At 41.4% G+C, this 26,368-nt stretch overlaps 1 protein-coding gene across 6 annotated transcripts in view; it reads right to left on the bottom strand.

Moving 5' to 3' along the window:
* The window catches only part of numb (NUMB endocytic adaptor protein), a 72,507-nt gene extending 58,421 nt beyond the window's left edge, over window positions 1–14,086 (bottom strand). For 5 of the 6 annotated variants that reach the window (XM_088648687.1, XM_088648686.1, XM_088648693.1 and 2 more), the window contains exon 1: window positions 13,867–14,021. The gene's annotated coding sequence lies outside the window, so the exon portion shown is untranslated. The other variant, XM_088648691.1, reaches the window with a different exon arrangement.
* Between the last annotated feature and the right edge of the window lie 12,282 nt (window positions 14,087–26,368).

The raw sequence follows: 26,368 nt of genomic DNA, 5'->3' as shown, positions 1-26,368 counted from the left end.
AGATGTCCATCAGCATCTCAGCCAGAACCATTCTGCGGATCCAATTTCGATTTAGAACTAAGCTGAGGAACCTGTGTGTCTATCCTGTATACCAAAATCCCTCAGGGAACAATGCTGCTCACATAGGCTAAAATAATTACTCTGTGTAATTCTGCCCAGTGCGTGTAATAGTATGTTATGTTAGGAAAAGAAGGCAGCAGGAATTGCAGTGAACTAAGGATATCAATCTAGCAGCAGGGACCTGTGGCAGGAACATGAACAATGAACATGCAGATGTTAATTCCACACTGAAAGGTAGAAAGAGTAAAACATTTCAGCTGTGAATGCACCTAAATAAGCCAAAAGCTTGAGTTTAACACTTCCTTTTTTCAGTTACTGTGAACTCTTTATTGATTCTTATTAGTGTTGCACTTTAGCTTTAGGGTGTTTCAGTAGGCCTAAAACCATTTGGGTGTACCACTGTCTCAAGATATGCTGGACGAAAAGCTCATTTCTACTGCCCGTGACTAGTCAGGTTTCCAGAGGAGAATTATACTTCACTGCCATACATTTGAATCTCATCTTAGAAACAATGAAAACAAATGTTTTCACAAAAAGGATTACGGTATAATTCCATATAAGGGAAATAGCACTGTTTGTTATGACGAAGAGTTTCCATCTTGGGAGTGTAGCAATTCTTGTTTCTGGAGAAGTAAGAGTTTGTTGTGGAAGTAGCTTTGGCAATAGGTGTTTCGAAATACTGTATTTTGACATCTTTGCTGCCAGATTTACAATACTACTATGAACACTGATGACGGCAATACGTATAAAAGAAGAAAAAAAAAATCACTGAGTGGAAACAAGTTAGAATCTGTTAGGATTCAGGCAATAGAAATGAATCTGCAATTAGCTTCCTAGATTGCATGTGCATTATAACATAATAATTAATACTCAGAATGGATTATAAAAATATGCTAGGAATCAATGCTTGCTGATTACTGATTTATTACGCTTGTTCCCAAGTAAATTACAATACTGTGACCCCATTTCTAAAAGTGGTAACACACTTTGGCATATAACCACATTGTGATGCCAGGACACCACTAACGGCTTGCAATGTATGCTTGCTTGATCGCAAGCCAAGAGCAGTATTTCTGCTCACTTATGGATATAAAGAGTCACGGCAGATGGCATGGCTTCACTGGCAAGTCTTCTTTCTTAATGGACTACAGTTCAAAATCATTTATGGTTCTGCTTTTTCCTAACAAAACACTTGAAACCTAACTAACCTGTCTTTCTAACCTGAAAAAAACAAAAGAGAAGCCGGATATGCATTGATACATACTTCATTCATGGCTAAACAATTATCACAACGCTAAATTTTCCAATCAAGCATAATATCCTGCTGAATGGACTGCAACATTAATGCAACTTTTGAAAGTTTTCAAGATTAAAACAAGGAAAAAGTGGAAAAAAAAAATCTCCATAGAAAATCCTGCTTTACAGTGTCCCAGGTCCATGCTGAAGCTCTTCTGTGCCAGGCTATTTTATTTCATTAGATACTGGTTACCCATTCACGGCTCTGGTCTTGAACAGAACTATTCCATTTCCTGTGGGGGGTGTTAACACTACAAAAACCTTCCTGTTACAGCTAGCAGTTCTATTTATAAATATAATAGCAATTTCGTCCAGGAAAACATTCACGGAGGTTATTCATTTAAAATATAAAATCATCATAACTATTTTTACATTAGCTATGGAGATAAATATAATCTTTTCTTGACAACACTGTGTGGGAAAATATTGTAATATAGCTGTAGCAAGTTGAAGTACCTTTCAAAATAAAAACCTTTTACACTTGATCAAATATATTCCTCTCTCTCTTTATAATCTCCCTTTAATTCAATTTGTGCTTGTGTTGAGATTGCAACCTGATATTTCATCCTGCTGAAATGTGCTGTGCAGTTGAGATCCTAAAACTGTGATTTAAATTGTATTGTGTCTATGATCTGTTGGCTATTATACATCTTTCCTTCATTGTAGTACTAGTGCTGGGCCTTCATAAAACATATTGAACTGGAAGCTAGGATTCTGAAATTGATCAAGGGAAAGGAGTGGCAAATACATTTCCAGGCTTTACAAGGGTGTCCTAATGTAATAGCAGTCTTTCCCTTGGACCGGATTTGCTCTGATGTGGAGCTGTCCTGTCTGTGCACTATCCTCTTATTAACTGTGCCCCAGCTCCTTGTCAATGGCAATGTCCAAGACTTGGCTGAAAACTGAAAACGAACTGTAGCTTATAACATACGTTCAGATATAATAATGTTGCAAGAAAAAAATAAACTAAACTAGGCAAATCTGTGGGTGAACGAGTGACACAAGCTGAACAGTGTATCTGTTTTTAAGTCTAAGATAGTTCTTAATTACTCTAAGAAAGCAGAAGGTTCAGAGCAATTGCATTCACATAGACAGCATATCTACAAAAAATGCTTCCCAGTCATCTTCCAGTAAACCATTTCAGAAAAAGAAGTACTGAACAGCAGACTGATTTTGCTCATAGCTTGTCTATTTAATAAGTCTGGATCTTTTGAGGCTCAATAAATTCCATATTGACTCCGCAGCCTGAATTAAGACTGTAGAGCGAAAAACGAAAATTGGAAAAAAACTAAATCGACACATTAGGTTTTATTCGGTGGTCTTTCAAACTGGAAAATTCAAAAATCAAAGCTAACCATCTTATAAAAGCTGCTCAACCAGTTGAATGTACCATCCCTCACACTGCAAGGCTGCCAGGACGCTCACTTCAGGCACTGTACTCAGACAGAGAGCAGCTCTGTCCTTCCAGCTGGGAAGGATGAAAGTATGCACAGAAATGGTTACACTGGAGGGCCAACTGGAGATGCTCAGATAATCTGATACCAAAGCACAGCTGATTTAGAAGCAGGATTATAGTTTACATATCATCTCTTGGACTGGAGATGAGCAGGCACCTCCGCCCCCAGCTACAGCATAACCGCAGAACAAGGAGCGTCAGTGGCCTGGAGGAGGAGGAGAGTGGGTGGATTCTCAGACTTCGCTCGGGAAACCAGCACAGGCGCACACCTACTGACAAGTCACATCTCGGAAACTGAACCGGCTGCCTTGCGATTCATTTTTTGCCAGTGGAGCCGTTTCTTTAAGGTAACAATGTTTTTGGGAAGTACTCACCATCACACCAGATAAATCAAAAGATGTAAAGAAGTCTGTTCAATTAAGACAGTGTTTCAAATGTTAGGCTTAAAGAGGTTTTTTTTTATCATGACAGTAAACTTCAGCAGGAGTAGTGAATCAAAGGGGATAAAATAAGCACATTGTATCTAATCAGGTAATCTCTAACTAGTAAAGATAGTCAAACCAAAGAGAATGTCCTTGGCAGACCACTAAAGAGCTTCTACTATACTTCTTTTAACTGTTGCTACACTAGTTGAGCAACTGTGCATGTTGCAATACTTGTAAGACTGCCAGATGATGTTAAAAGGATTTTAAAATGTAAAATGTGAAAAGCTGCAAAACAAAACCATAGTGGTTATACCCAAAGTATCAACATTTTTTAAAGCTTTTATTAAAGCAGGAAGATGAAGCTCTGGTACTTAAGTGTGACAGCAAAGCATACTGTATGTCAAAATTTTGAAATACTAGGAGTCATATAAACCAGAAGAACTTGTTTTTTTTGTTTCATTATAAAATCTGACAAAATAAATTATAACTTAACTATCATAAGATCTAAAGCAACCTTCTGCTGAACCGGGAGGAGCAAACATAAATGAATTAAATCAGCCGCTAAGGTATAATATCACCGAGCTAAAGCCATTCCCTTGTACTGATGGATATATCCAAAGAAATCAAATCCCAGTCTTCTGGCTTTTGTCGCCCAGAGGGACTTCCATCTCGGCTTAACAAAAAAACCCTGCCATCCTGTACTGTTGCTCATTTCTCCGAATCTGGGTTAACAATAGAAGAGCCTTCAGATTTAGTCAGTGAAGAGACTGAGTGGGGACAGGCAGCTCTTCTCAGCAGAAGAAAAGGCTGAAGTCTCTCTTGCACATGGCGCTGTCACATTAAGACACATTTTCGGCAGGCCTGCTTTCTTGCATCTTGCTGCGAAGCCTGACTACAGCTGACAGCTGCATTGGGAAAAAAAATCAAAATGGCATTTAGCTCATCTGTAAAAAAAATAACAATAATAATACAAAATGCTCAGAAATAAGAACATAAAATAGGAAACATTTTTAGCTGTGAGAAATTCTAAATCCAGATTACCCCTGGGTAGGCTCAGCATTCTTTAAAAGAAAGAAAAGAAAGAGGAGGCTTAACATAACAAGACTGAAAACTTACCAATAATATATATGGATATAAAACTCAACTCAGATGTTTCACTTGTCTCATACACAGATACAGTGTATAATCTCAACATGCAGTATTCTGGGAAAACCGTCCAAGATGATGGATTTATGTTTTTAACAGACGGTTTTTCGTTATTTTAATTGTAAAATTTGTGGAGGCGTTTTTGAATTCTCCATTTCAATACTTAATCAAAAATACAGTAATGCAAACGCATTTCTACACATAACTAAAAGCCATCTAGATTGTGAATGTGGTCTTCTGCATTTAACAGAGATCTTTTCAGAGTCTCTTTTCCATATAGACTAAATGGATCAAATAGCTTCCTCTTATTTCTCGTTCCTTATTGTGTCCATTTATCCTAGTTGATGCATTTAAAAATGACTGTGGAGCAACCGCCAAGTTATACTGATGAATTGTTTGCAATGCACACAAAGATGTGCTTTGATGTGTTAAGAAGCTATGATGCTGACAGACAGAAATATAAGCAGTGCAATAGCTGAAGCCCAAGTAAGGAAATGTACATCAAGAAGGCTCAGACGTCAAATACACCGTGTTTAGGAAGAAAATTAATGTCCAGCTCACTTTTATTTAACCTCTCTTATTGTTACTTGCAATCTTTCGGGAGGGAAAGGACATGTTTATGGATGAAAGGCAAATGAAACCGAGGAAGATCTCTAACACTTAAGGTAAAATCATGCAATCTTTAAAAAGATCATAATAGGACAAGTAAACGCTAAGTCCTCAAAAGGACTACAAAAAGAGCACTGTGTGCATCACTTGCATTGGACCTCATTAGTCAAATGTACACAAATCTGTAATCTACACAAAGTGCTCCTGCATGTTGTTGCTCTTTCATGGTGTTCAGCAGAAACAAGGCAACTATACAGCACTTCAAAGGAAGGCCACGTTGTCTCCAAGAAGTCTCTCTGTGGCTTTCGTTCACCTAGTCCCATATGTTCTGCGGCAGCCGCACTGCTTCATCCCCTAGTGATGACGCAACTCACTGGAAATTTTAACCAGCACCACCTTCAAAGGATAGAAGCACTTCTCACCACTGATTCATCCAAGACTTTCATCTGAGTTAGCTACGACTCAATTATACCATCCAATCCCCTCTCAAGAGAAATGAGTGCTATGCAGTAACAGCGGGGAGTCAATATTTAGGTTTTCTTTAACAGTTCTCTAATCATTACACCACAAACTAAAGTCAGGTTAGCTTCATGACAGCAAAGCATTAAGACAGTTAACTGGTACACTGTGAATTCACCAGAGAATCTGTTATACCGTTACATATAAATAAGCAAGAACAGGAGAAAACAAGCAAGAAAAATCCCAATTCTTCCGAGACTGTGATTGCTCTCCTCAGAATCAGTTTCCTTAAGCTCTGCTTTCACATGCACCAGGATGAAACAAGCTCATCTGGATACGCTCCTTACCACAGACACAGCAGAAACTGAGGCTCAGCTAGCATGCAGCAATACAGACACTATTCAATGTGCAGGCATCCCTTTGGCTGGTCAATCCTTATGGCAATAGATGAATGCTGCAGCACTCGTCTGTCCACCTGATCTCCCCATCATTCCCTTCTAAATTCTGTCAATTTCTTTTCTGCATAAAGATGTTCAGTGATCAGTTACATAGCTGTGGAACCCCATGGATCCAAATAGTGGCATTTTTCAAAATATGCCAAATCAACGTCAACGCTCGCGTTTGGCTCGCTGTTAAATCTCTATAGGCTACTCTTCAGCAAAAATTAAAGCTCCATTGTACCTGCAGCATCCAATACTCCATTTCATTTGCACCACAAAAACCGTCAGAGATGACCAGAGAAGAGATGTAAAGAAATAGCCATGGTTTCCTTAAACTTCAGAACAGAACAAAGAAGTCAGGCTCTGGTGGGGACCTTTCAAATAAATAAGGACAAGCTGAATAGTTGAAAATGAAACATCTGGAATCCGCAAGGGAATATTTGCTTGCGATGCTATTAACCCAGGCACCATGGCCTAAGTATGACCGGTTTATCAAGCTGTTGCCAGAACAGCTTACCCAGCAACCGCTGTAACCAGGGAACAAGGTCAGTGATAACGCTCACGTTAGAATGCTGATGGGAGTGGATTCCCTGCACAGAGCCTCAGGGGCACTGGAGAGCAAGAATCTGGCCTGCGCTTCCCAACACCTATTCATTTCCTTTCCAGAACCCAAACTGAACGTCAGTTTTTCCCCACCAACATCTTCTAAAGGTCTTGTTGACCGTTATCGCTTACTCAACACTACCACTGCCTTAATGAAACATCCCTGGATAAAAACGTTGTATGCACATACAAGGGCTCCATCAATTAAAAGCTGTCCGCTTTTGATTATATTGCATGAGAAAAGATAAGTGATGTTCAAACGGAGTTCACAAAGTCCCAAAACAAATGTGATTCCAGATAAGAATACGTTTTTCTAACAAACTTTCTAACGGAGTAAGACCCCATTTTGTACCTACTCTCACCTGTCTCCTTTAAAATTACTTTGATCCCTACACAAGCACAAGAAAATGTTGGTTATTTTTTAGCTTTCATCTCACTACAATGTAGTAGCCAACTGCTGTACAGTGTTGTTTTAAAGTACAAGCTTCAGAAAGAATCAGACTACAATGCAGAATACAACATCCTTCCAAGAGACACTACACAAAAATGCTTTATAGCTTAGGGAAATGCTGAAAGGCTCGGACCTCAGGATTTCAGCACTATGTTTTTCCCCTGACTTTTAATGAAGTACCAAAACTGATAACAAGAAATGTGACCTGATTTAGTAATGACACCCAAAGAAGGCTCCACAGCCGAAACATTGTGTTTCTTTTCTTCTCTTTTCAGCATGGAATAAACCTTTACTTGTTCCTTTGCAGCCTATGCATGCTGACGCAGCTACCTACTTGAACTACTTCATATTTAGTCATTATCGGCATTTGATTTGAACAACTGTTGATGCAATACAGGTTGTTATACAGTATTTCTGCTAGCACAAACTACATCAATTATGTAGACGTATAAATGATCTGATTTATAATCTGACTAAAACATGGATTTGTAAATACACTTTGTAAAAAGTGTAAAAAAAATACAGTAAATTAAGCAAATTACCACTGATGGCTCACAGAATTCTCCCGCAAAAGAGTTTCAGATCTTCAAAGAGTGCATCTTTTGTTGAAGCTCTAGAAATAATACTTAATTAGAAGGAAAGACTGTGAACTTTCTTATCATGTGAACAGGAAATTAAAACATTCCACCACAGGCTGAAAGTCTCACACACATTCGTTATCAAATTTTCTCGACTCCTCAAACGTCAGGAAGGCATAGTAAGCCACTTCGTAGTCAAACACATGTGAAATGCTGATGTTTAATAAAAAATAATATTCATCTTATTCTGTTACTTTTAGATTAAATTGATTTACAAAGTTGTACTCTTTCATACATCTTGTCATTTAAGCAGAGCAATCTCAGCGAAGATCCTTGCTCAGGTACAACAGCAGAGTTCCCCTGGGGATCTGGACCCACAGCCACTCCTCCACAATTGCTATTGAATGCAAACTGCTTTGGAGACCAATTCTTGTGACAGGGATTAAGCAACAATAAGATATGACTTGTGTATAGCGTAGCACATGACACGTATTTAGAAATCACTCAAAATTAGAGCACAGATGATGGCATTCTGAAAACAAAGCATTGGGTGTTGACTAAAAATGTTGTTTCTGAGTGACACTGAGACATTAATGTTTGCATTAAAGTGTAAAACCTTCACAAAAAATAGAAAGGCATACATGAAATGGTTGCTGAGATATGAAAGTGCTAAAGTACAAAACAATGGGAGGAATTTAAAATAGATATGATGTTTTTCTGTCGCAATCTATTGCCTGCATTGGTTTACCATGGAAAAATTGAAAACACCATCAAATCAATCGAACAACTGAACAGATAACCAGTTACAAACACTGAACTAATCAGGCCCAATGTAGTCGTTTATTTTCTAATGGTTAGCTGACAGAAAATCCCACAGAGGTTTGAAGAACTGAGGAGCAGGGCAAACCATAGTTTATCTAATTCAAACATGAAAGAAACTACTTCCTTTCCAAGAAAAGTGTGATGTCATTGACCTATTGAGCCGTACTCAGGTCGAGCATTCCAGCTGGGAGACAGACACTGACTGACTCGGAGGGCAGGGTTAAACAGGAACAGGCGGTCAAGAGAGAGGGCGAAGGGTCATGTGACACCGCAGAACAGTGCCGCTGCACTAATTGCAGGGAAGAGAAACCTGAGAGAGAGACAGCCAGCCTACCCTGGCAGAGGAAGAAGGGATTTAGTCTGGGCCGAGCCACACAACCTGACAGATCTACCCTGAACCTTTCCATCAGAGCCACTGACACCACTTGAAAGCTGTTCTCTTTTATCTGAGAAGTGCTCATTAAATACACAGAGCCCTACTGCATTAAGTAAAACAATCACCACAGATCATGGCATGCAGGCTTCTTATGAAGCTGAGTGTTGCTGTGGTTTCTGTGTGGAGTTTCAAAACAATTTATAAGGGGTTTCTGTGACTGATATCAGCAGCGATGTGCAAGACAGGAGACTTTAGTGGGCTTCCTGCCTTGGAAAAAAAAATTGATATCCTGTTGCATCAAGTGAACTGCTTCAAAACACTGAACTCTGCAGACCTTGGTGGTAGATTCACAAAAAGGAACAAGATACGACATTTTCAACAAATTCAAAGGCACTTCCATGTTTATGCTCATTGATGTGAAACACGTTGAGTTAGGAGGCACAGTGGTGTGGCTGGAGCACCTTCTGAACGTTCCCCTCAAGATCACTTGAATTTTCTCCAGTAACTCCAGCTTCCTCCTAACATCATGCTAACTGGCTCATGTGGCTATACGATTTCCAAGAGGAGCAAAAGTGAGGCTTCTCCCTTATGAATCCACCATCTGGACTAGCTGTACTATAATGCGAACCCCCCGAGTATTTGAGATAAGGATTGATTTTGAACACTCAGAAAACAAGTTTCAAATGAAACACATCAAGTACTTTCCCTTGATCGTTCTTTCATAAGACGCTGTACTGTAGGTAGAATCAGTACTAACAACATGCTAAGCAGTTACGCAATACATGGACACTTCTTTACTAATATAAACACAAATATATTACTTCCACTTTTGAAGTAACGTGGAAACTTTGCTTCTTTATTTAGATCACAACTCAGGACTTTAGGAAACTTCCCTACCCATTTCGTATCTGCAAGAACAGAAAACAGGCATCCTGTCCACTGGAGTATTTCAATACAGACAAAAAGAACTCTGCTAAAAGGGCGCCACTCTCACAACTGTATGTGTGTAGAATGGAAAGTTAAGACTTCAAACACTAGACATCATGCGCTGGCTAGAGAAGCCAAAACAGCAGAAAGTTCATCACTGGAGCTCTGATGGTAAACCCAGCTGTCCTGCGGTTGCCTTTCAGGGTCCTCAATCCCTTTGAAATCATGATAGTGTTATCAGTCAAGCAGAGATTCCCCGGGGAGAGAGGCTCTGGGGGGATAAAACAGCTGTCTGAAGCAAGGAGTCTGGGAATGCTGCTTGGTTGCTGGATGTTATCACATCAATGAGTGGGGGCATCACAGGTGTATGTGGATTCTTTGGTTTAACGGCTGTAGTTTTCCAGCTAAATAATTAATCTCATCTTCTGTTCACATTATCTCACGGTGCATTTTGCAGCACTGCTCAGAATGAATGCCAACCCCTCTCCAAAAGTGTCTCTGGAGATATTTTGCTGAGCAGAAAGAACAGTTCTTACAGTGCATTGCAGAAGGAGAAAAAGTGGTACAGTATGAGGTGAGAGAAAAAAAACTCCAATGCTTTGTCATTAAGCAAATAAAAACAAGGAGAAAAGTCCTTTTGCTTCATCTGTACCTTGCTGACAACAGATTCCAGAACACTTTATAGTCCTTACAGAAGTTGCACTGTGTTTGCTTAGCAAAAGGAACAGGGAAATTGAGCAGAGCAATCAATCCTCAGACAAGGAAACTACAGTAAACAGCTACAAGATGCAAGTCATAAACTATCCCTTTAATAGAATATAAGGGAAGTGGTTCACATTCTGCCAGGGGAGAATGCTTAGTCCCAGACTAAATTGTGTTTTGCAAGGTTGCAAAGTACTGTGTAGCAGATTAATCAATACAAGCCTGGATTCTATTCTACATGCAGCTGTTACTCTTATCTGTTGACAGATAACACAGAAACGTCAAAAAATACCAGAACTGAATCTGAATTAAGTCTAAACACAAAACCAAAATTTTAGAAATATTTCACAAAGATGTAATGCAAGTTAGTTGCTTTTAGATCTGCTGGTTTGTACAGATCGAGTCTGTTGTGGAAAGATGAGGTTGCTGTTATTTGTGCGGTTCTCAGTGGCACAAGATGACTAATGTCACAACTCTTCTCTCAGCAAATTTGTGCTGGTAACACACAAAACGAGCCTGGAAGAAACCTCTGACAATCTAAAGAAAAAAATCAATGAGGTGTCAACACGCCAACGCAAAAGGATCACAACAAAAGATACAGAAGTATTTCTGACAGAGGTTATGGTTCTAAAACTTGCAATTAATAACATTTGTCTGTAATAACATTTAACCAAGAGAAGGAGCAATAACCTATACAATCATGTTCCCTTCTTTTCAATTTGCTGCAGTATCTCTTTCCAACTACACCTGTCCGTTCTGAAATATTTCTGACAAAGAAATGGGGAAAAGAAAACATCAGTTCAACCAGTCACACATTAGACTTCCCATTGCACACACTCCACCTTCTCCAAAAACATCTGAGGAACGCCATTCTCCGGCCTTTAACCAACAGCCATAAACAACTTCTAGATCTTCACTGCCTCGTAACGGGTCTTGAATTTGACTGCTAAAGATCCACCTCAAACACCCCTTCTGTAGAACTGTAGGCAAACATTTACATAATCTTAAACCAAAACAACATCAACATGGAATGTGGTTCAGCACATTTTTTGCTGCTTGACATGGAAACAAATAACATACTAAGATTACAGACAGACAGATTCAAGAGATTGGCCCCACACACTGCAGTTCTGAACACACAGGCCTTCATCAAAATCTATGCTCACTGTCACACAAAGAAACTGCCTCTAATTTCAATCTCTGGACCCTCTGCTGGATCAGGAGGATCAGCAGATATCAGACCATAAAAGACAGAACTAATTTGCCCTTTTTACCGTTAAATGTAACCGGAAGGTTAATGAACACATGCCTTTCATTGCTATTTGTTCAGTTCCAGAAAAATCAGAGCAACATTTCACAAAATAAAGCAAAAGAAAATGCCTGAAAACATCCTTTACAAAATCAAGACTAGACATAGGCTGGCCTGAGAAGAACAAGAACTTTGGCAGACACTGAAACCAGGCTTGTACACGACTGGGCACAGAGGGCCTGTCACTGGCAGGGGCTGTGCCCATCCCATGACTCTCACACAGTAGCTAACTTCCTGAGGAAGCAATCCACCTGGGCTGGACCACCCACAGCCCACCCAGAGCTGCGCTCACGTTCCAACAAAGGTGAACCGCACTACAGAAACAGAACCCATTTTCTTCTCATTCCCCACGTAAGCCCTTTACCCACAGGAGCGCAGGAAAACTTTGGAAGAAACTCTTGCCCCTGGCCGCTTTTTAAAATAGGTTAACTTAAGCCTTTGACTTCAGACAGCTCACGCAGTACGGCAGCCAAGTTAATGAAGGACATGCGTATGTGTGTCACCTGGCTCTGGTACAGTTCAGGTCCTGGGAACTCCACTGTGAGTCGGGCTCACCAGCTTTTACTTCTCCAGTTGGGAGACATAAAGGGACAGAGGCACTTTTGTAAGTTCAGTCACATTTATGGAAAATGAAAATGTTGAAAAATAAAAACCACAGGAAATCTCCCCCCCCCCCTCCTAAAAAAAAACACAAGCTGATCGAGTGTGCGCTTTCGACTCTCAAACAGAACAGCGTGTGGGAAGCCACAACTCAATGAGAAAGTGCCCCAGGGAACAGGGGGCAGTTCCTGTCCCTTCCACCACTGAAACGGTAGCAAGTCCTCATCCAGGGCATGAGCTGCCAATTCCTTCACAAAGCAGGCAGTGTTGGGAATCATCAGAGCTCTGCAAGCAGGCATCTCTGTTAAAAAACACTTCAGGAAACAAGAGATGATCTGATATTTCTACATTTTTTGGTGTAAAAAATGAGCTGTGGTACTTACAATTAAGTATTCTGTGCTACAAGGCTGCTGCCTCAAACCAGGATATGGTGCAGAAAAGTTCTGGACCAACAAAGAAAATAAACATGTTGCCCAGCCGTGTTGTTGAAGCTGAAACCCTGTCTTCTTTACATAAACGGCTGTAGATCCCTAGATTAATTAGATGGGTTCCTATCGTTTGTAACCTTTATAAAAGACCTCTGACGGTACAAGGATGTGTGCTTTTATCCATGTGTGCTTAGGCGAGAATGCGGTTCCACCTCCGGTGCTCTGTGGGACAGAGAAGCCCAGTGGTTAACCTGTCCAGGACGTTTTGGGTTAATAGGTTACTGACTATCCGAGCTGAGGAAGGGACACAGATTCCTTCCGATTTCCTTCAATCCGCAAATCACGACAGAAACTGCATCTTCCAAAGAGGAAGACAGCTGAACCATGTTGAAGTATCCAAAGAATTAAATACCTTAGCCCGTCACATGAGACCGTTCTGCATACTGCTGACGTTAGATCCCTAGAAATATGTGATTCAAACCGCACACGAGTAATGCTCGCGTTTTTTTTTTCTTCCTGTATATGCGTCTGGTTCTTTTCCGCACGATACCGGCCACTTCTGCTGTGCCTGACCTTCACAGTCTCACCGGCAAAGCGGTAGACTATAGAACAGTTTATTGAGATTGATCAATCTAACTCCACCATCAAAGCTGTTTAAATCCGCCCCTGAAAACGTAAACTGTTAACAGAAAACACAAGTCAGTGGACAGCCGGGCATGCACAGGTGCCGATACGCCCAGCAAACCCGCAGAAGGCAATATCACAAGACGCCCCGTTTCGTGACAGTTTTTAATTTAAGCAGCTAGACTCGCTGCAGCTACCGGTCCAGGGTTCGTACACTCGCTAGGACCGACTGACACAACGGCTTTGCTTTACATACACTAGTGTCGCACATTATGTTAACGTGTTAAGCCTTTACAGAATTACAAGACATTCTGAGACACGAAATCCATAAAAAACGAAATGACTGCGTGAGTCATTTTTGATAAGTAATATTCTGATAGCATGGCATCTGGCAGGACTTCACACTACATGCTGTACACTGGGTGACAAGTGAAATTCACCCAAGTCCCAGAGCGAACAAGTAACTACGGCGCTACCAGAACCGCACGGCATACGACTGAAGTAGCCAACAACAAAATCATTAAAAAACAGGAAACTATCAGGGAATGGACTTACCTTGACACCAGCTCCAGACAGGAAAGATTTAAAAGTGCTTACTGACACTGGTTTAGCTTCCTAGCAGCACGAAAAACGACCAATACAATGTAAATTCCCAGAAGAACAGGGAAGGAAAACTGAGCCGACACCTCCAATCCAGCGAAAGCCAGCCGACTCACCTGCTCGCTAGCCAGCCGCCGGCTCAACCTAACCTCACCCCTAGCAACGGCCCGCCTTCCATCGACTCCGATTGCAGCAACCCTTGAGTCTGGAGGTGGGAGCTGACGCCCTCGGTTGTCCGAACGGACTACCAATCAGCAGTAGAGGAGGCGGTCCGAAGGCTCAAGGAGCACATGTATAGGCTAAATTGAATGCATGTCAAGACTATCGCTCCGCCTTCATTTCATAGCGGAAGATGGAGCACCCAATCATTCACCTGGGTCTGCTCGTTTGCGCACTATGTGCCTACCCATCCCCATAATTTCCCCGCCCATTTTCTTCATCCCTCTTCAGAGCTGTTCAGTTTTCTGTGGAAAGCAGATGATTTGCGCATGCTTGGGTAGAGGTTACAGATCTCGTTAGACGTCAAGAAAGCATCGGTTGGTTGTTTAACCCCAGCTGTTCTGGTTTCTGAAGCTGCAGATAACTTAGGCTTTAGGCACCGGTGTGCTGTAAATACGGTGTATCTGGCTGTACTGACAGTTTTAAACTGTCGACGGGGAGTCTCACTGATTTTTTTTTCTTAAAATAAGTAACACCAGCTGTATATTGCACATCCAGTACAGTGCGGGGGCACTGCGAATACTTAATATTTTGCGAATACATACAAAATGTTCCCGAATACAACAGATAAGTGTAAAAATATACTTTTTTTCCAAGGTCTCGACCTTATAGGCAGATGATAACACGAAGTAATAAAAGGAAACAATGAGCAGAAATATCACTTTAATGCATCTTTAATTTTCACAAGAACAGCGCAAAGCTGACACAAGCTAAATATTATACCAGTCATGAGTATATCGAAGTCTAGTCTGTCAGAATCAACCCTGTTTTTAAATAAAGCAGTTTACTGGGAACATTGCCAGTGTCTTGCAACACACCAGACAGTAGTCTCACGTTTAAAAGAAACAGAGGTCTTGGGTGTTTTGGATGAGTAGAAATATGCAAGAGATAAGGTTTAAAATTACTGCCCATAGTCTGATTTGCAGCACCTGACTGGAAGCTGCTTAGTTTATATGAATAGAAACAAAACCCATTACTTCTTTGTGTCTCAATGCAGAGAAAACTAGCATGAGGCATATTTCATCACACATTTTCTTGTTTTTGACTTTTTAATTTGCAGAGTGAGGTAGGCATCAGAATAACATGACTGCAGCATGCAGCATCTGACCCTTCTTAGAACAAATGGTGTCTAAAAAGTGACTTTATTTGTTTTACTTTCACAAACCCATTAGGACACTTACGCATTAAACAGCAGCTAAGTGCAGAACAGAAATGCTTTTTCAAATCCTATACATGGTGTTTTCAAAAGCACTTGACATACAGGGAAATACTAGTGTGTCTAACAGTTAACATTTTAATGAGCTAACACGGAGATTCCTGTTATACTGTGGCACATCCCAGGGGAAAACTAAACTACCCACTGAACACGCAACTGGTGACATACATTCCTAGCATGCCTAACTGTGAAGATCCTATCAATGTCACTCAGAGGGAGAATGAATGTTTTGCATGCTGATAGTCAATGGCACATTTTCAAAATATACTAACAAAGCTGTCTGGCCTGTTGAACACATTACATTCTGTTTAGTGACTGACCGAGGGGAAAACTTGTAGTTATTACCGGGAGTAAAAGCTTGGAGAGAGCTTCCCAGCCTTTCCTCCATGTAAGAGATACAATCACTTTATTGGTCATACTGTATACAATTTCTTGTATTAGGAATTTGTATCTTTTCACATACAAATGTGAGAGAAGAGAAGCTTGGGATCAGAGCAAAGGGTCAGCCATTTACACAGCCCCCCTGGAACAGTTGGGGTGAAGAGCCTTGCTCAGGGGCTCAACAGAGTAGGATGCCTCTGTCAGCTACAGGATTTGAACCAGCAACCTTCCAGCCACAGGCACAGCTTCTTAGCCACAGAGCCACCACGCCAGCCCATGTGTGCGCTTCAGTAGTGTCTGTTGATGAGATGTGTTGTGAAGGCTCTTGCGGAAATCCAGGATTAAGTTAATGGTAACCCAAACAGCCAATAGAAGAGGAAGAAGTAAAAACAACTGGTCAGCAGCCACACCCAATTTGAAGCCTGGTTATAGGGCTGAGTATTTGAAAGGTAGCATGAAAAGCAAATTCTGGCTGGTGCTGGGAGTGGAGTTTGAGGGCCAGTAAACAAGGAATTTTCTACAGAAATCCCTAGCCAATGACCCTATGTGGTGATTCCTGCTCTTACCCTGGGCAATAAAGACCCATGGGAACATTGCTCATGGAACATGGAGGAGGATCATAATTGGTAGAGTGGGCGAATCTTCAAGTCTTCAGGTCTCTGTACCTTGATCAGGGCTAAGGGCTGTTATCTGTTATCCTCTCACACTCCAGTACTCAGATGCTGGTTCTGCTGGGATTTTGTAGTTTGATTCTTGGTTGAGATACAAACGTGCTTCATCCTATAAGTGCAGTTTGTGGTTTGTGAAGAACAACAAACATAACTTGGCACTGTAACAGGAGATACCCTGCTGGCTAGACATGCCATTTCTCTATCATGTGTGTGCATAATGTATGTACTATGTGCTACCAAAAATCTACTCTTTTAATCAGACAGCTTGATTGTACACTAGCTCAGAATGGTTAATAATAAGTTCAATGTTTTCTCTAAAATATGCAATACATATTAAAAAACACTGCAGGAAACTACAGAAAATGTCCACTACTACTTTACACAGAGCAGTGGCTGTAAAATAGAGGTGGAGATGCGCTCATATTTCTGTCTGCACAGCCCTGCCTGCCTCTGTCATCTGCTGAATGATAAAATAAGCTTAGGCTCTATGATAAGAACTTTGTCTACTGTCTCAGAAAGCTGTGAGAAATGATGTCATTTCTGAGCAGTTAAGTAACTTCTGAAATCTATCATTTTGGAACGAATGTATACAGTTGTGTCATTTTGTAAAGCCAGTGTCTCTTTTGCTGATAGCTAATCAGTTCACATACAAATGAAACGGAAACGGAGAGTGTACAAAGCATTAGTGAAAGAAATCGAAGATGGCAAAATTGCGGGAAGGTGCATTTTCAAGCGTTGGTCTGCATTAACCGAAAGACTTAAAAGTGAAAGACTGCACGTGCACCGGTCGGGGATGATTTATTTCATCTCACTATTTCTACTTGCATTCGTTTCCTGTTTTCACTGGAGTGTGGTAGAGCACGGCTCTGTACAAAGAGAAAACAAAAGTTTTAAAAAAAACCTAAAGGTTACAATGACATCTTCAAATAATAGAAGCTCAAGACAAGGAATCCCCAGGACACCGGCCAGTTGATACTGAGCTGTGTTCCTGACTCCCCTTCAGCCCCTGCCTGTACCATGACCTCCTGGTCCCCTGTCACTGAAGAATGCTAGATAAAGTGTGTTGGCATGCAGATGCACTTGAGCTGTGCCAAGCTGCTAGCCTGGGAGCAATTTGAATGTGTGGTCAAATGCTCTGCCTGCTCTGCAAAGCACTCCCTAAAGCATCTTATCTAGCTAGCCTTTCACAGCAGGTGACAGAGAAAGGCACATTTAGAGGAGCCCATAAGGGCAGTAATATCCCTCCAATACCCCAGACGCTCTTTAAAGGCTAGGGAGGGAGTCGAGCCCGAGCCATTAAATCTATCCCGTGGGTCTAGAATGAAACTGTACTGCATACAGGAGTTGAAATTAAATACGCCTTAAAATTGGCTAATTTTAAAACATTTTGCAATTTTAAACTCACAAAAAGCCTATATGAGTTTCTGTTTAAATTGCCTTAAGAATGCAGCTACTAGTGTCATTTGGCACAGACGTCTAGATCTACCAATGGTGGCTCCAGTGAAGTAAGAAGGAAGACAGCAGGATGACAACTGTTGTGACTGTACAAAGGCCTGAACTTTTAGCGGGTTCTGGAATAGAATCATAGATTTTGCAAAGTTTCCTCTCATTCCTGTCTCTGCCCACTCCGATGGAGCAAAAGAGCATTATAGCATAAAAGAAATCACCCCTGAAGAAGTGGTTAAAATTTGTGCCTCTCTTTGCAAGGATTAAGAGTGCTTCTACATACCGTAAACAAAGAGGCACCTACATTCCAGCTGCTCTGGTCACCCAGAATCACAGGCCTGAGGGATTTATTCTTCCCTTCCAAATGTGTCCTGGGAAATATATTCATATATTCATGTTCACTAATTAAGCATAAAATAATTGGTCCATTGGAAATCTAATTTCTAAATCACTTCATTTAGCTCCACAGGATCCAAGAGAACTCGTCTTTCTTTCTGTGTTCTGAAACCAGCTGATTTCAATTTCGGCCTCTTGCCAAGATCAAGATTAATGGACGGAGAAAGAAAGGAACAAGTTTTAGTTGTTCTCTGAGTTTGCAGTTCGTTTACCCTGTATTTCCAATGTGAGTTATTTTGTTACTTGAAGGGTAAATCCTATTTTTTAGATTTGTTTTTTTTCCCTGAAACTTGATGTTCTGCATATAAATTGTACACAGATGTATCTAAGGTGTGTATAGTTATGATTACCGGCCTTGTTAGTTTTCTGCTGTTACAGATGCGCTTAATTGATGTTTCTAAATAAAGGCAAACTACTCCACTTTTAAGAATAGTTAACCCCAGCTTGGTCACAATCTGCTGAGCATTTTATCATGAATCTTATGTTTCTTCCTATACTTTTACAGTTGTGGGGAAGCGTAGTAGTATACTTGTTTACTTCTTACGTCTTTTTTATTGTCCCAGATGGGTAACTTGCTCTGCAGGCAGGTACTGTAACACAACAACACATAACGCAATGCACAATACAGTTTACAACATGAACCCATTAACAAAAACATACAGGTACTGTATGAAGAGAAAGAAAATAATAGATTAACAAAAACTAAAATACACAATCAATTGTCCAAATTAATTGGGTTAATAGCAGAAGAAATAAAAGATAACTTAGTTCCGTCTCATAACGGGTGGGTTGTGGGTTTGAGTCCCTGCTGCAGACCTGTTATTGTAGGGTGCTTTACCCCAGTTGCTCCAGTCCACCCAGCTGTGTAAGTGGGAGCAGTATTAATGAGGGGGGTAATCCCTGTGATGGACTGGCTTCCTGTTCAGAGGTGGAGAGTCACTTGCTATCTTGTCTGTTTAACGGTTCTGAAACCAAGCTCTGGTCCAGGAAATTAACATGGAAATTACACACCTACTGCTTTTACAGTAACATACCATGATCTTTCAGGATCTGAGATGGAGTGCTACACAGAAGGCACTATGTAATTCAAAAATGCTTATGCTTAATCTAAACCATTCAGAGCTTGCCTGGAACAAAACAAACAGAAAACTCGGTTTCCATGACCTGGGATGCAGGTTGTTGCCATAGGAGTTCAGGAGCTCTTCCTTTAGATACAATAATCCTTATGATGCAATGAAGCCTGTCCAGAACACTGTTTGAATGTCATGAGCTGTTTAAATTCGGTTATAAAGAGTTTACTGTTTTGCATCACTTTAAGAGGCATCAGGGATTGTGAATTAAAACAATGAATGACTCAGGGCTGATGGTTTATATCAACCTGGAGTCGCGGGGAGACTCAAGGTTCTAAATTGTGAGCATGAAACCAAACAAAAACTCTTATTATGATTTCACTTGTTCTGAGGACCTTACCGGGCTTATTATATTTTACCATTAATTATATTTAATATATCAATATGACCTTCTCCTGTCACTACAACTGTGTTAGCTCTGTTTATACCTAAAACGTTTTATAACACTCCACTCACAGTTTGCCGTTTCATTATATATACAGTATGTGATAACAATGTATAAAGTCTGTGATGTTGTACTGGACAATTGTCATGATTGTCACCTGTAAAATGATGTTTATTAGCCAGCAGCCATATCACCCTGCAACTCACAACTGACAACCTACTGATGCTCAGCAGATGTGAGCCTGGTCAGTACCTGGATGGGGGAGACCTCCTGGGAAAAACTAAGGTTGCTGCCGGAAGAGGTGTTAGTGGGGCTAGTGGTGGGTGATCACCCTGTGGTCTATGTGGGTCCTAATGCCCCATAGTGATGGGGACACTATACTGTAGAAAGGTGCTGTCCTTTGGATGAGATGTAAAACCAAGGTCCTGACTCCCTGTGGTCATTAAAAATCCCAGGGCCTTTCTTGGAAATAGTAGGGGTGTAACCCTAACGTCCAGACCAAATTTCCCATTGGATCTTACCATTAATGGCCTCCTAGTAATCCCCATTTATGAATTGGCTTCATTACTTTGTTATCCTCCCCACTGATAGCTGATGTGTGGTGAGTGTTCTGGTACACTATGGCTGCTGTTGCATCATCCAGGTGGGGCTGCATATAGGTGGTGATGGAAGGGAGTCCCCATTACCTGCAAAGCACTTTGAGTAAAGTGTCCAGAAAAGTGTTATATAAGCAATTATTATTAATTATTAATAAAAAGTGGACATTATATACAGCTAAAAAATAAAAATATCGAAAAGGACCCTTTAATGATTTTTAAGAGGAAATACTTAAACTCTACATGTGCAATGTTGTAACAAAGAGGGTAAAAAGTGAGCTGAAACAAATTATATACAGTATGTAGTTTAACTGCACAATAAGAAAAAGCTAGTGAAAAAAGTAGGGGTTAAAAAATTAACCAATCTCTCACTTTGCGCAAAAGTGATAGTTCTATATTGCAGATACCGTATTGTTGTTTGCACATGTCTGTACACCAGAAGCAATTTAGAAAGTTTCACCTTCATCTTGACGTTTATTGTACTTTGATGTAAACCTGGGAAGCATGATGGGATACCTATGCATGTAATGACATGCCTGGAACTGCAACAGTAAGAAGGCAGGAAATTACAGTATTTCCAGGAAAAAGGAATTAATTATTGTATTGATCAACCTGTCCTGACAGGTGTTCTTCCAAAAAAAGGATGTAAAAAGGCAAATCCATCTTCTAAATTACACAGAAAGACAATACCCTTGACCAGCATATAAATGAAATGACTGACCTTCCATAAAGAATTATGTCATGTCATTTGCCAAACCACTTTATACCATATGGTGTTGTGGAAAGACAGAGCCTTACCCGGCCAGTGCAAGGCATGGTACAACTTGGACAGGGTGCCAGTCCATTGCAGGGCATGTGCAAGCCAATCGTATGTGGGAACAATTTTGAGGCCACAGTAAAGGCCAAGGGGGGAAATTCGGCCCGGACACTGGGATAACTTCCTACTTTTACCGAAAAATGACTGGGGATCTTTAATGACCACTGTGAGTCAGGACCTTGGTTTAACGTCTCTTCAGAAAGACAGCGCCCACTACAGTATTGTGTCCCCTGGGGCATTAGGGCCCATGCAGACTGCAGGGTGGGCGCCACTGGTACCACTAACACCACTTCCAGCAGCAACCGTAGCTTCTCATGAGATCTCTCATCCAGGCACTGACCAGGCTCAACCCTGCTTAGCTTCAGTGGGTAGCCAGTTGAGAGCTGCAGGGTGATACTGTATGGCTGCTGGCTCATAAAAAAATATAATTATAATGCCACATACATCAAAGACAGTGAGAGACAAACTGGAAACATCTACTGTAGGTAATCAGTTCATATCTAAGTACTTATTATCTAGATATTCTCACTGTTATCATTGTAGTCCATTACAGTATAGCAAAGTATTGTAAATGCAAGGAATTATTATTATAAGAACATCATAATAAAGTTAATAAGAAGGATACATTATTTAAAATGAAAAAGGAAACCATATTAAAAGATGCTCTTACTGATTCATCACGATGAAGTAAGGGCATTATCCTTCAGGGAGGAAATATTTATGAGAGGATCTGCCAGCTTTGTACGTGAGCTCCCTCCCTGATAACTTCAGCGTCTCTTCCGCTGAGGAGGAAATCTCTAAGGCCCGAGATGAAAGAGTGAGACATGCAGAGTTTTCTTCAAAGGATTGTACCGCCTTGGGCTAGCAGTGCCTACCAACACACTCCCGCTCCGACAGGCTCCATTAGAACTGGTGCTGCCTTTCGGAGTCCTGCAACTGGCGTGAGACAACCAGAACCCTGAGAATTATTTGTGCACCTCGCTCCCTTCGCTGCCCTGCTCCCACTTCCACAAGAAGCACTTGCAGGAAAGCTAAATCATCAATTAGAAAACAAATACTCAGCCTTAAATTGCATCGCATCACGCCTGCGGAGATTTCTAATCCATTGTCTGTAAATCAAGAACACAAACAGTCTCTGGGAAAATCCTAAACCCTTTCTCATAGAGGCCATTTATATGAAGGCTAAGAAAAAACAATGGGACTCAATCCACAGTGTGGATTTTGAGTTGTGTTGCATACACCACTGCCTGTGACAAAACACAGTGTCTTTTTTCCTTCATTAGTGAATGTACAGGTACAACAAATCTGCATTTGTGTCCTCTGTTCCTGTTTTCTGTGTTGTTTGAAATTATGGTTTGGTATGCTTCTGCCAGAGTGAAATCTCCCCCAAAGTTTGAAGTGGAAGATGTGTGAAGCTTTCCATCTGCCTGAAACATGTACAGTACAGATATACAGTAGCTCGAAACTAGCACGGGTCTAGATTACACCTTAAAATGATCATTTTAATAGAAACTAAGATTCATCAGGGGCTTATCTCTCCGACAGTGAATCCATAATCATTACACAGTCTGCAAACCACACTCCTAGGCTGGGGTATACGAAGAGAAAGCAATTAGTTGGTGACCTTTGGAATCCTGGAGCATTTAGACAGCTCAGGGGCTGATCCTTCATCATTCCTGGTGCAGAACTTGAGGTGGACTGAGGCACAGAAGCTGTTGGTGGGAGCCTGCTCTGGTCACTTTCTTGGGCTCTGTTGGCATGTTGTGCTTTTTAGTCTCATTAAGTATGGGGGAGGACATTCTTGAGAATATAAATACCCATTGCCCTCCCAGGTTTCCCCAATACTTGCTTGTGTCGCTGGGATGTTGTGGTTATCAGGTGAGACTCAGTAAGGCTGAGGCTGAAAGGCTTTTAGATGTGCGCAGGTTGCCGAGACTTCTCATGCTGTCATATGGGCTGTCAAAAGTCCCCATCCCACTTCAGAAGATGTCGATCAGCCTGCTGAGGTCTAGTTTGGATGTGTGGGGGAGCAGGATCAGGTTGAGCAGCAGGTGCTCAAGCATGGGATCCTCTTTCAGGGCAGCACATTGTAACGATCTCATGTCTACGGACCCTACGCAAAATCCTCTGAATGTTAATTTTCTTGTAGACACAAACCCAAATTCGAGAGTCCAAAGTCCAGGCCAGGCTCAAAAGGTAGAAAAATCCACTACAATCAAATTGAGAACCAAGAGACGCAGTCAGTAAACAAGCCGAGGTCGGAATCCGGAAAACTAGGAGTCTTGCAAAGAAGCACAAAAACAATGTAGCTCTAGCTAGGAAAAACCTGAGAAAGGAATGGTGTGTCAGGCTGGTTTAAGTAGACAGGTGGGAGAAGGTGTGTCTGATTATTTAGAGACTGCATTGGAATGTGAAGGAGTTGATTGAGGGCGATGAGTCCTCCAGGGGCATGACACGAATGACATAACACATATTAAGCAGATATTAATGCATATGCCTGTCCTAGCTCTGCTCTGCACCACTCTGAATGTTACACAGCCACAGTTCTCATAATGTTGCATTTGACATTTTTTGGAGGTATGAAAATGTTATCTTGCGTTTGGTTACTACTACTACAGACAAGTCCAACAATTTCCAAGACAAGAAGGTCTTTTCCTACACGTGAGCTGGCGTATTGTCTCCTGGCTACCTGTTTATAGCTGAACACTCAGAACTTCAGATCATCCGGAAGAAAGTGTTTTCAGCGCCTTTTCCCTCACACCCAGTGGCTAAGAAACTGTCTCCCCTATTGCAACACTTCAGCTGTTTGACAGCAATTGACTTCATGTCACGGGATGTTTCAAGAGACCAGTGCAGGGGAACTGTCAGGAGCTCCAGGAAGGTGATCCCACTGTTTTTTCAAGGATTTAGCAACGGCACGAAAATCAGTACTTGCAGGGACTGGGTTCCCCTTGAATGACAATCTATAACCTGACAAAAGGAGTTCTGCAGTTTCAATTTTAATTAAAACTTGCCCCTTTAAGAAACTGATGTAAAATGCTTAGTGTATAGCTATGGCAGATAGGGAGAATCAAACCGGTATTAATCAAATAAGCACTCATCCTCTTCGACCCCTATATCAACAGAAGTGATACTGAAGCAGTGGTTTGGACTGATATCGTCCCTGTTCTGAAATCCTTGCCGTAACAGCACTGACTTTACAATTATAAACTGCCAAAACCGGGCGGCTAAGAAGAATACCTTTAAGAGCCATTCTGGGATGCACATGCTGTAACGATACCTTTGCCTTTGCCTAAGTCTCTGCTCTCTATGCATAATTTATTGCTTTCCCATGGACAAAAAAATCAATACAGCGCTTTAGAAGTAAGAATTTGAAGCTCAGAGGGAGGTGGTGGTGGTAGGGGTGATGTTATGTTGTTAGCTCTGCTTTTAGAAAAAAAATAATAAAAATGGGTTTCCACAAAGCATGGCATGATGGCTTGGTGGTTAGCAGCACTGCCTTGCAGACTGGGGCAATGGGTTCAATTCCTGGGGTGCTAGCTGGTGGAGTTTTCACTGGGTGCTCTGGTTTCCTCCCACAGTCCAAAGACATGCTGGTAGGTTTAGTGGCTTTTGGAAAAACCTGGCCCTGGTGTGAGTGTGTGTATGTGGGCACCCTGCGATGGACTGGCATCCCGTCCAGGGCGTATCTCGCATTCTACCTATTGCCGGTATGGGCTTCTGCTCCCCCACAACCCTGTATTGGATAAAAAAATACAAATATTTTTGTAAGCAGCACTTATATATAGATGTAAATGAGGATTTAAAGTGTTATAGTAACTAAAATTGGCACTATTTGTCTTCTTTATGTTCTTTGTTGGTCAGATTTTTCTATATATTGCATGGAAGAAAGTAATAATGTCAAATGATGTGATCGTGTGTGCGGGAAAACACCGCAGCCCCTACACAGCAGTTGATCTCCTCTTCCCAGTTGTGTCCTCACATTGCTGGATGAGGAACAAGCTGGCTGGCTGGCTGGCTGGCTGTTAATTAAGAAGCAAACACATGTATTGAATGGCAAGGAAGGGATCTGTAAATCTATCTATCTTGCTGCAATCAATCTTGCTTTCTTAGCTCTGTCAGGTGTGGGGGAGTGGCAGCACACATCCCTGCCCAGTGATCGGCACGGGTCTGCTCTTCCAAGGCAGGAGTCTCCAAGGATGGGACCTATGGCCAGCAACACAATGTTAAACCATACAGTGCGTAATGTACACCTTTTGGCATGTACTCTCCTGCCCAAAGTTCTGATTCTGAAACAGAATTTGAAAGCAACACATGCCCGGAGCTGGGTTTTAACTGCAGCATAACATCGGTTGTTTTTGCATTGTGCTATTTGTTCTAAGTGTTCCAGTCCCAACATTTGTAGCTACGAAAACATAATGACCAGCACAGTCACTGGTACAGCGGAAAACCATGCAAGTCATGTGAAAAGAACAAGATTGGGGATTCGAAAACAGAGAAAACATGTTCAATCATATGTGCTGTGACTACTATTCAATATTTAAAAAAAGAGGACATTCAGCCTATCGAGTCTGTTTGGTAGTTAGGAGCTTATTGATTTAAGGATCTCTCTCATCCAGCTATTTCCTGAAATCAACTTCCAACAGCTTGGCTGGGCAGCTTATTCCACACTCCCACAACCCTTTGTGTAAAGGCATGTCTTCTGATCTCAGGTTTCAAGAAAAAGCACTGCAGGAAGGAAGGACCCTGGGATACACAGCTACCTCTGTGTCTCAGGTGGGTAGCTGCGTCAGCATGCGTAGGCTGCAAAGGAACAAGTAATAGGTTTATTCTATGGTGAAAAGAGAAGAAAGAAAACACAATGTTTCGGCTGTGGAGCCTTCTTCGGGTGTGAGGGAGTGTACCTGAGTGTGTCTCCCAGTTGATCATCAGCTTCTTATGCTCCTGATTCCACAAACCTGGAAATACGATGCTGTGGTGAAAATCCAGGAAGCATCTGACCTACTACTGTCCTATAGGGCAGTGAGTGACTGATGGCACAACTCCACAGGCCAGGGTTCAAGTGTGGACACGAAGCATGTACTGGAAACCACCAGCATGAAGAGACTGCAGCCCAGTGGTTACACACAGGGTGTCAGGAATCGTGTTCTTCTGAGAAGCCTGTGCCACGAAGTGGCGTCATGTGAGACAACATTATCAT

Source organism: Lepisosteus platostomus, chromosome 10, assembly GCF_059453375.1.
Source record: "Lepisosteus platostomus isolate fLepPlt1 chromosome 10, fLepPlt1.hap1, whole genome shotgun sequence".
Taxonomy (NCBI): Eukaryota; Metazoa; Chordata; class Actinopteri; order Semionotiformes; family Lepisosteidae; genus Lepisosteus; species Lepisosteus platostomus.
Note: the sequence above shows the minus strand (reverse complement) of the source record. Positions and strands in the feature narration are given on the sequence as shown.